At 43.3% G+C, this 7,835-nt stretch overlaps 1 long non-coding RNA gene across 1 annotated transcript; it reads right to left on the bottom strand.

The window, feature by feature from the left end:
- Nucleotides 1-678: 678 nt before the first annotated feature.
- On the bottom strand, nucleotides 679-7,492 carry LOC108541133 (uncharacterized). The gene is made up of 4 exons (XR_001888869.1): nucleotides 7,252-7,492; nucleotides 4,635-4,722; nucleotides 3,227-3,351; nucleotides 679-920 (listed from the first exon to the last, which is right to left on the bottom strand). It is a non-coding gene; the product is annotated as an uncharacterized LOC108541133 (long non-coding RNA).
- Nucleotides 7,493-7,835: the final 343 nt, after the last annotated feature.

Genomic DNA, 7,835 nt, shown 5'->3' with positions numbered 1-7,835 from the left:
GCAAGTTACTCAGTCTCCACCCTTTACAATTCCTATCTGAACACTAGGATATTTGTGTTCTTAGCACTGTTGTTGGCTTACAGGAAATGCTTAACAAACTACCTATTAATATTGAATATCTATTTATTTAGTCATCATAAGAACTGTATAAAGAATGAAACTCAGAAAAAAATCAAGTAATTTGCTCAAGTTCTAAAAAGCTGTAAGTGGTAGAGTTAGTAGAATTAGAACCAATTTGCTGAATTCTATCTGGTGGTCTTTTTGCTTCACCAGAGCTAACCACAACTGCCATGTTTTAGGGCTAGGCAATGGGAACCCCAGTGTGTATCCTGGATCTGACTCTCAGCTCCCAGAATTTAGAAACCCCAGTGCAACCCGTCTCAGTGCCTCTCTCCTTGGAGGCATCTTGTGGGCCACGCCAGCACCCACTGTCCCTCTGCTCTGACAGGTGGCAGGATCCCGGGATCTGGAGGTGTTGAAGGAGAGCTGTAATTTTCTTCCTCCCCTGCCTATGGTATGGACTGTTTGACACTCCCTGAGGGGCCTCAAGAACTTCTTGCCATAAACTCTAGGCTCCTTATCTTGGTAAATCAACATAATGCTCACCGAGTTGGCTTTCCTCAAGTTAGGATGGCTGATGTGTATGGAATTACTCAGTAAGATTTATTGAGAGCCTCACAGAAAACTTGGCAGGTTTTATTTCTTAAGTGATGACAAAGGTGGCCCTTGCCAGTGAAAGGCCACGCTGCTGGCCACCCCTTCTGAAATAGTCTTGTTGACTAAAGTTCTGTGCAGGATTTTATTGGCATCTTTAAATAGACAAATTGGCGACTCCTCGTTTTCTTTTTTATTAACAGAGGTGGTGGTGAGGCTTGCTCTCGGATGCTGTCAGGGAGCATCATCTGACTGCGTTTGGTACCCTGGGGAGACAAACAAAAACTTGAGTGAAAGGAAAATGAGAACTCACCTGAAACCAAGAAGAGTCTTTGGAGAAGGATTTTTGTGTAGGTCATCTGGAAAGTGTTTACTCTTAGTGGTTATGCATAACTATAGTCTTAAGAAGAAAGTGAGGTGGGGGTGCGAGTAAGGGTGGGAGTGGGGTAGGGGTAAAGGAGTGGGTGGAGATGTGTCTGTGTGCCCAAAAAACTGTCCCAAAGCAAACATGGTCACATGCACACATCTAAACAAATGTCTCATGACTTTAGCCTCCAGCATACTCTGCAGTCACTGCATTTGTTGACTTGCCTGTCTTACCCAGCAAAAGATGTAGACGATTTCCACTATCTTTCTGTAGACCCTCACTAAATGACCAGATGGGAAAAGTCAATTGCCTAATCAAGTTGCCAGTCAGCCTGTGAGCAGTTCAGATAGTGCAGAATTTATAGCAAAGGAATTTTTATGATTTCTCCCTCCCCAACCCCCACGAAGAAGCAAAGGCCCTACTCTTGACCTCGGCATCCCCTTGTTGCTTTCTTCTTGTCCATGACACCTAGGCTTGATATTCTTTACCTTGGGCATTCTTGTGAATATATGCTGAATTTTCATTTATACTGAATACAATTCAGAAGACAGAGGCTTTCTAAGTTTCAGATCTCCTGAGAAAGGTATGAGTGTGTGAGTATGTTAAAGAAAAGCTCTTAGCTTGTCTCATGGTTTAAAGTCCTCCTGAGATATCTGAGCTCAATCTAAGGAATAAAGTAGATTGGTTCCTCCCTGTCTGATGAGTTTTATCAAAATGTGATAAAATGTGGTGAAGAAAAATGGTGGGCCAACTTCGTTATAGTTCTACTAAGGGACACTGTACAGGTAAACCAGGCCATAACTCATTTGTCCTGTGACGGTTTTTATTATTCTGTTTTTATGCAGTTTTGAAGAGTGAGGGGAATTGCCCTAGACAACAGATGTGAGAGACTTTTTTTCTTTCTTTCTGTCCTGTGGACAGGCCTCAGGCTCCAGCCCAGTGACTCATTGTTGTAGTATTATATACCTCAAGATGAAGTGTGTGCGGTGGAAAGTGTGGGCAGGATTTATCAGTACGACTTCTTCCTTTGAAGTATCAGGGCAGGCTACTTTGCTGATGGTTTCTGGAACCTGGCCAAGCCCCAATATGCTGTGAAAATAGCCGTCTTAGGTTTTCTTGGCACATGAGCACATTTGCACTTGATTCTCAGACCTCCATTGCTTTCTGATGTTTTTGAGGCCAGTGTTCTTGGGATTTAGGGCCCAGGGCCAGATTGTAACCCTGCCTGTTTGTAGTCCTTCAAATGCCCCATCCCAGCATGGGTTTGATGGCTCCAGATACAGACTGTAACACCAACTTGAGTTCCAAAGTGCAGGCTGGCTTTAGGTTGCTTTTAAGCATTCATGCATAAATTTCTCTACAGCCCACATTTCCTGCTGCCCTGCCCCCACTAACAAAATGCTGACTCTCAAGGCATTTTACCATGACAATGCTTTCTACAGCAATGCATCTTTGCATTTTCAACTTGAAACCAAGGCAATGTGTATGCGGAGAAAAACATAGGAATGCCATGATAACTCTATCAGTAATTTGAAAAAATAGGGCTGGGCATGATGGTTTACACCTATAATCCCAGCACTTTGGAGGCCAAGGCCAGTGGATTACTTGAGGCCAGGAGTTTGAGACCAGCCTGGCCAACATGGTGAAACCCCATCTCTACTAAAAACACAAAAATTAGCTGAGTGTGGTGGCACGTGCCTGTAATCCCAACTACTCGGGAGGCTGAGGCAGGAGAATCGCTTGAACCTGGGAGGTGAAAATTGCAGTGAGCCAAGATCATGCCACTGCACTCCAGCCTGGGTGATAGAGCAAGACTCTGTCTCAAAATAAATAAAAAAGAAGAAAAAAAAAAAAAAAAAAAAAGTACCTCTTTTAAAGAAAAAAAAAAAAAAAAAAAAAAAAAAAAAATCTAACATCTATTTGCCTGTACCTTCCTCCTCCCGCCTTTATTCATTGTCATACTGTTATCAATTTTGGGAACAAAGGACATAAGAACCTGATTATGTTAGACTCCCAGACACCCTTCCAGAGGTGAATGTTTCAGCCACATTTCTCATCACCCAGCTGTGTGTAAGAAATAGCTTCCCTGTAAATGCGTATTTCCCAATAGATGCCCCATTTCAGCTTTCCCTCTAGCCTGGGAACCAGACTCTGTCGTTCTTGATTAAAATATTGCCAGCCTGTGTTGGGGAACCCATAACTAACCTTGCTGAGCATCTTTTGCACTTTCTCCTTTTGAGTGGGCAGACCCTTTAATACGGCAACTTGATGTGACTGGGCTTAAATCTGGGAAAGGCTTAGAAAGCTGGCAGATCCATGTCAATGGCCTCCTAGTTGAAAAGAAAATTGATATGTTTGCAGGTTGGGTCCTGTTATGGGTTGAATTTTCCCCCCAACCCTCACAAATTATGTGGTGAAGTCCTAACCCCCAGTACCTCAGCATGCCCTTGTTTGGAGATAAGGTATTATAGAGGCAATCAAGTTAAAATGAGGTCATTAGGGTGGGCCCTAATCCAATATGACTGATGTCCTTACAAAAAGGGGAAATTTGGGCTGGCCACAGTGACTCATGCCTGTAATCCCAGCACTTTGGGAGGTCGAGGTGGGCAGATCACAAGGTCAAGAGATCAAGACAATCCTGGCCAACATGGTGAAAACCCATCTCTACTAAAAATACAAACATCAGCTGGGTGTGGTGGTGCATGCCTGTAGTCCCAGCTACTTGGGAGGATGAGGCAGGAGAACAGCTTGAACCCGAAAGGTGGAGGTTGCAGTGAGCCGAGATTACACCACTGCACTCCAGCCTGGGTGACAGAGCAAGACTCTGTCTCAAAAATAAAATAAAATAAAAAGATCGTTGGGGGTGGGGGGGGAATTTGGAGACAGATCTATATACATTGAGACTGCCATATGAACATAAAGACAGTTCTCTATCAGCTAAGGGGAGAGGCCTGGAGCAAGTCCTTCCTTCATAGCCCTCAGAAGGAACCAATGCTGTGGACACTTTGATCTTGGATTTCCAGCCTGCAGAACTGTAAGCCAATAACTCTGTGCTGTTTAGGCCTCCTCATCAGTGGCACTTTGTTGTGGCAGCTCCAGCACACATATATGTCTCTTTGGCGGCAGGCTCTGAGGCAGAGATTAGTATGTACGCTTATTAGGGAATGCTCTTGGGATAAACTCCCATGGAAGAGAAGGGAAGTGGGCAGATTGGGATGAGGGAGAAGTTGAGCTGTGATGTAGTCCCAGCAAAGGTCTCAGCTAACTCCATGGGAAGCTCTGGAGCTGGTATGGCGCTTCATTGTTGGAATATGAGCTTGGGCCTTTATAACTCCCTGCTGATCAGTCATTGGGTCGGGGCTGCCTCTGCCTAGTTTTCATAAGCCTAGACAAATCCTGAAGAGGACCTACAGCTGGGGATGGTCTTTTGGGAGCAAATTCCAGCTTCTGTGGGATAAATCCTTCAGTCCTCATGGGGGATCTCACAGCACCACCGTGAGTACATATCCCCAGTAGCTGGCTGACTTAAGGGTGGCTTATCAAATTTCCTAATTTTCAAAATGGGGTTGAACTTTGTAAGGTGTGGTACCGTTCAGTTGTCTTTCTATCTTACTTTGTAGGTGAAGCAGGCTGTGGCTCCCCCAACACTTTGATCCTGTCGTGGGTGAGAGGTGGGACATGGGAGGTGTATCAATCGTTATCTAGACAGAAAAACAGAAACTATTCTGGATGTTTCAAACAGAAGGAATTAATGGAGAAAGAAGGTTACAAAGGTGTTAGATGGACTGGGGAAGCACATAGAGAGGGAAACGTGCCCCAGAGATCAGGAAGCTGGGTTTTTTCAACCTGGGTTGAAACCTGCAAGCCCATACTGTCTGCTGAGTTTCTAAAGATGCTACTGCTGCTACCATTGCTACAGTGGGATCTATGCTGTTCCCTCTGACCAGGAACCCCGGACACCACATTTTGATGCTGGCGAAACCAGGACTGACACCGCTAAAGCTCACCCATGGAGCTGCCAGAGCCCATAGTTGCTGATCTCGATACTACTGTTACTGGTGGCTCTACCAGTAGCAGACAAAAAAGCCTTCCTATCTTTTACCCTTCCTCTAGCAAGAGGAAGGCATGGAAGAATGGCATGGATCTGGGACCAGCAGACAATAGTCCACTCTCTTTCAGACTAGCTCTTTGCCCTGTCTCTTCTTAGTGTACTGTCCTGAGAGGGAGGTCACAAAGCAATGGCCAGGAAGCCCCTCCCCAAGACTGAGGAGAAACCAGGTCTACTAGCTCTCATCCAATATTCTCTGAACCACATCATGGCATAGCTAAAGCCTCACCTCCCTTTTCCTTTCCTTCTGGTTTCCGAGAGGAATACTGGGTCACCACTAAAATGTGGACCTCAAAAGGGCCAATGAGATCAACTCTACTACCCAGCCACTTCAGTCAATACCTGTCAAACTGATGTTTCAACTGAATTTCTGGTTAGTTGATTGAATTGGTCAAATAAATGTTCTTTGGACACATTTATTTCTTTGGCACATTGATAAAATAGTAGCATCTACTTATCATGAATACAACTTCTTGTATTTATTATCTATTGACTTTTTACAAATAAAATTCTTGTATTTATTATCTATTAACTTTTCAAGGTGATACATTTTTTCCCCCATTCTTCCAGCAACCGGGGACATATCATAAATCATCCTTCTTTCATCCATTTGTTCTTTCAGAAAATATTTACCAGAGTCCAACTATGAACAAGGGTTTGTATTTTGTAGTGGAAGGAATACAAAGAAGTATAAGAAATAACTCTACCAAGAAGGAGTTGATAGCTACTAAGAAGGAGACACTTTTACAAGTAAAGTAACTGACCTGAAGAAAGAGAACAAGGAAGTTCTAGAATCAGCCAAGACTTCTGATTGGCAAGCCCAAGCCCTCCCAATAAACAACCCCCTACTTGATGAATACTGAGGTGACACACTCAGTTGCATCAGCTCTAAGATTCAAGTCAATGTCTTTTATTATTTTGAATGGCATCTGATTATAGATTAATATGTGTTTGGTCTAAGGTTACCTTGAAGTGTCTTCATTTATCCTCATGGAAGTGACTGAGCAGGCTTGTTTTTTTTTTTTTCCATGTTGCTTAGCTTTGTAGATACAAATTAAGCAATATATTGTATTCCTTCTGTCTAACCATGTGGTTGGTATAATTATTCCACAGACAGATGAATTCAACAGCCTGTGCATAGTGATTCAACATGAGTAAGGACAAAATGGTAGGCGGTAAAGGTTGTCAGAAGGACACCTGGGTCTTCACTAGATGCTGCCACTAAAGCCAGACCATCAGATATGGCAAACCTCAGGGTGTTGCCAAATCTTACAGACCAAATTCTTTCACCTGGGAATTTTACTCATTCATCAGACCTAATATTTCTCCTAAATTAGGAGACATGATGAGAATTTTATCAAATCAATTCTGCAGTTAGTAATTTGACTACCATCTAGCATATTATTCTAGCAATCTATCCATTTCTTCAAATCATGGACTATTTCAGGATATTTCCCCAATCATACTCGGATCTCAAATGATAGGCTGAACTCACTCTCCCTCTTTTGAGTGGTCACCATGCTCAGCAGAGGCACTGATGTTACCATGGTTTCCTTAGTGACACAGATGCTACAAAGGGGAGAGTGTGGTTGAGGAGGCAAAGCAAGAAAGGGAAAAGGGGCCTTGATATTCCTATGTGCAGGGTGCTAGCCAGACTTCACTGCCTCACACAGGGGACAATTGTCCAGCTCATGAAAGATTGCTGTCAGGGCATAAAAGCCTTGTTTGGCTCAGTTAAGATTTATGAAGTATGTTCTGTGCATCAGGCATTTTACCATTTTAATTTCCAGAAAAGACAGCTAATTTTTCCTGTGCATCTGAGATGTTCCTCCAAGATAGCAGAGACAAGAAGGCAGTTTTGTGGTGCCACAGTTGTATATGGGCTTAATTTGAAATGATTAGTTTCATTAGCCTTGATATTCTAATTATATCTCTACATTTCACCATCTTGCATAGAGAATATGCAGAACAAAGGGCTACTGAGCCAGGGTTGGAAGGAGCCCTGATTTTGATTGTTTCTCATTTTCATTTTTGTTTTCAATAGAAGTCAATTCCTAGTGTTCAGTAAGGCCTCCAAGCCATTGGAACCATTTAGCAGAGCCCTGCCAGGGTGTGGGCTTACCTGGACAGGTTCCTGACTAGTCATCCACTGCTGTCAGGACTTACGGATGGTGCTTGTCAGGGTTCTTCTTATGCTGCTAGAGAACCTGTCACCTATTTCTCAGAGATTCTTTCCTGGTTAGAGGTACCTAAGTGTTGCCCTGAGTTCCATGGAGGGTGATAGCCACCAGATTTGACTTCAATAATATTCTTCATCTCAGAAGCCAGGGTAACTGTGCAACTATGTAACATTTTGTGTTTGTAAGGTGGTGGAATTTTATAGAATAATGAATGTTCACAGAGCCCTGGGTTGCTAGGTAACCTTGATTTAGTTCCACTTTGGAATGAGGAAAATCTGAAAAGAAAAAGAGAAGTAAATTTCTTAGAATTTCCCCACTCATGATTCAATGCTGATACAGAATTCCAGAATGATTAAGTATCCTAAGCCCGTGTCAGTCAACTCTGAAAGTTGAAAGGAGAAACCTGGTGAAAGGATAGGGCCGTAAAAGAGAACTGAGGTGGCTGCTTGAAAGGGGCCATATCTCCTTGAAGACACGTGTCTCTCTAGGAGGATCAATATACAGCATTGTTTCTCCGTGGCTGTCC

Source organism: Rhinopithecus bieti, unplaced genomic scaffold (assembly GCF_001698545.2).
Source record: "Rhinopithecus bieti isolate Rb0 unplaced genomic scaffold, ASM169854v2 scaffold_18354, whole genome shotgun sequence".
NCBI classification, from domain to species: domain Eukaryota; kingdom Metazoa; phylum Chordata; class Mammalia; order Primates; family Cercopithecidae; genus Rhinopithecus; species Rhinopithecus bieti.
Note: the sequence above shows the minus strand (reverse complement) of the source record. Positions and strands in the feature narration are given on the sequence as shown.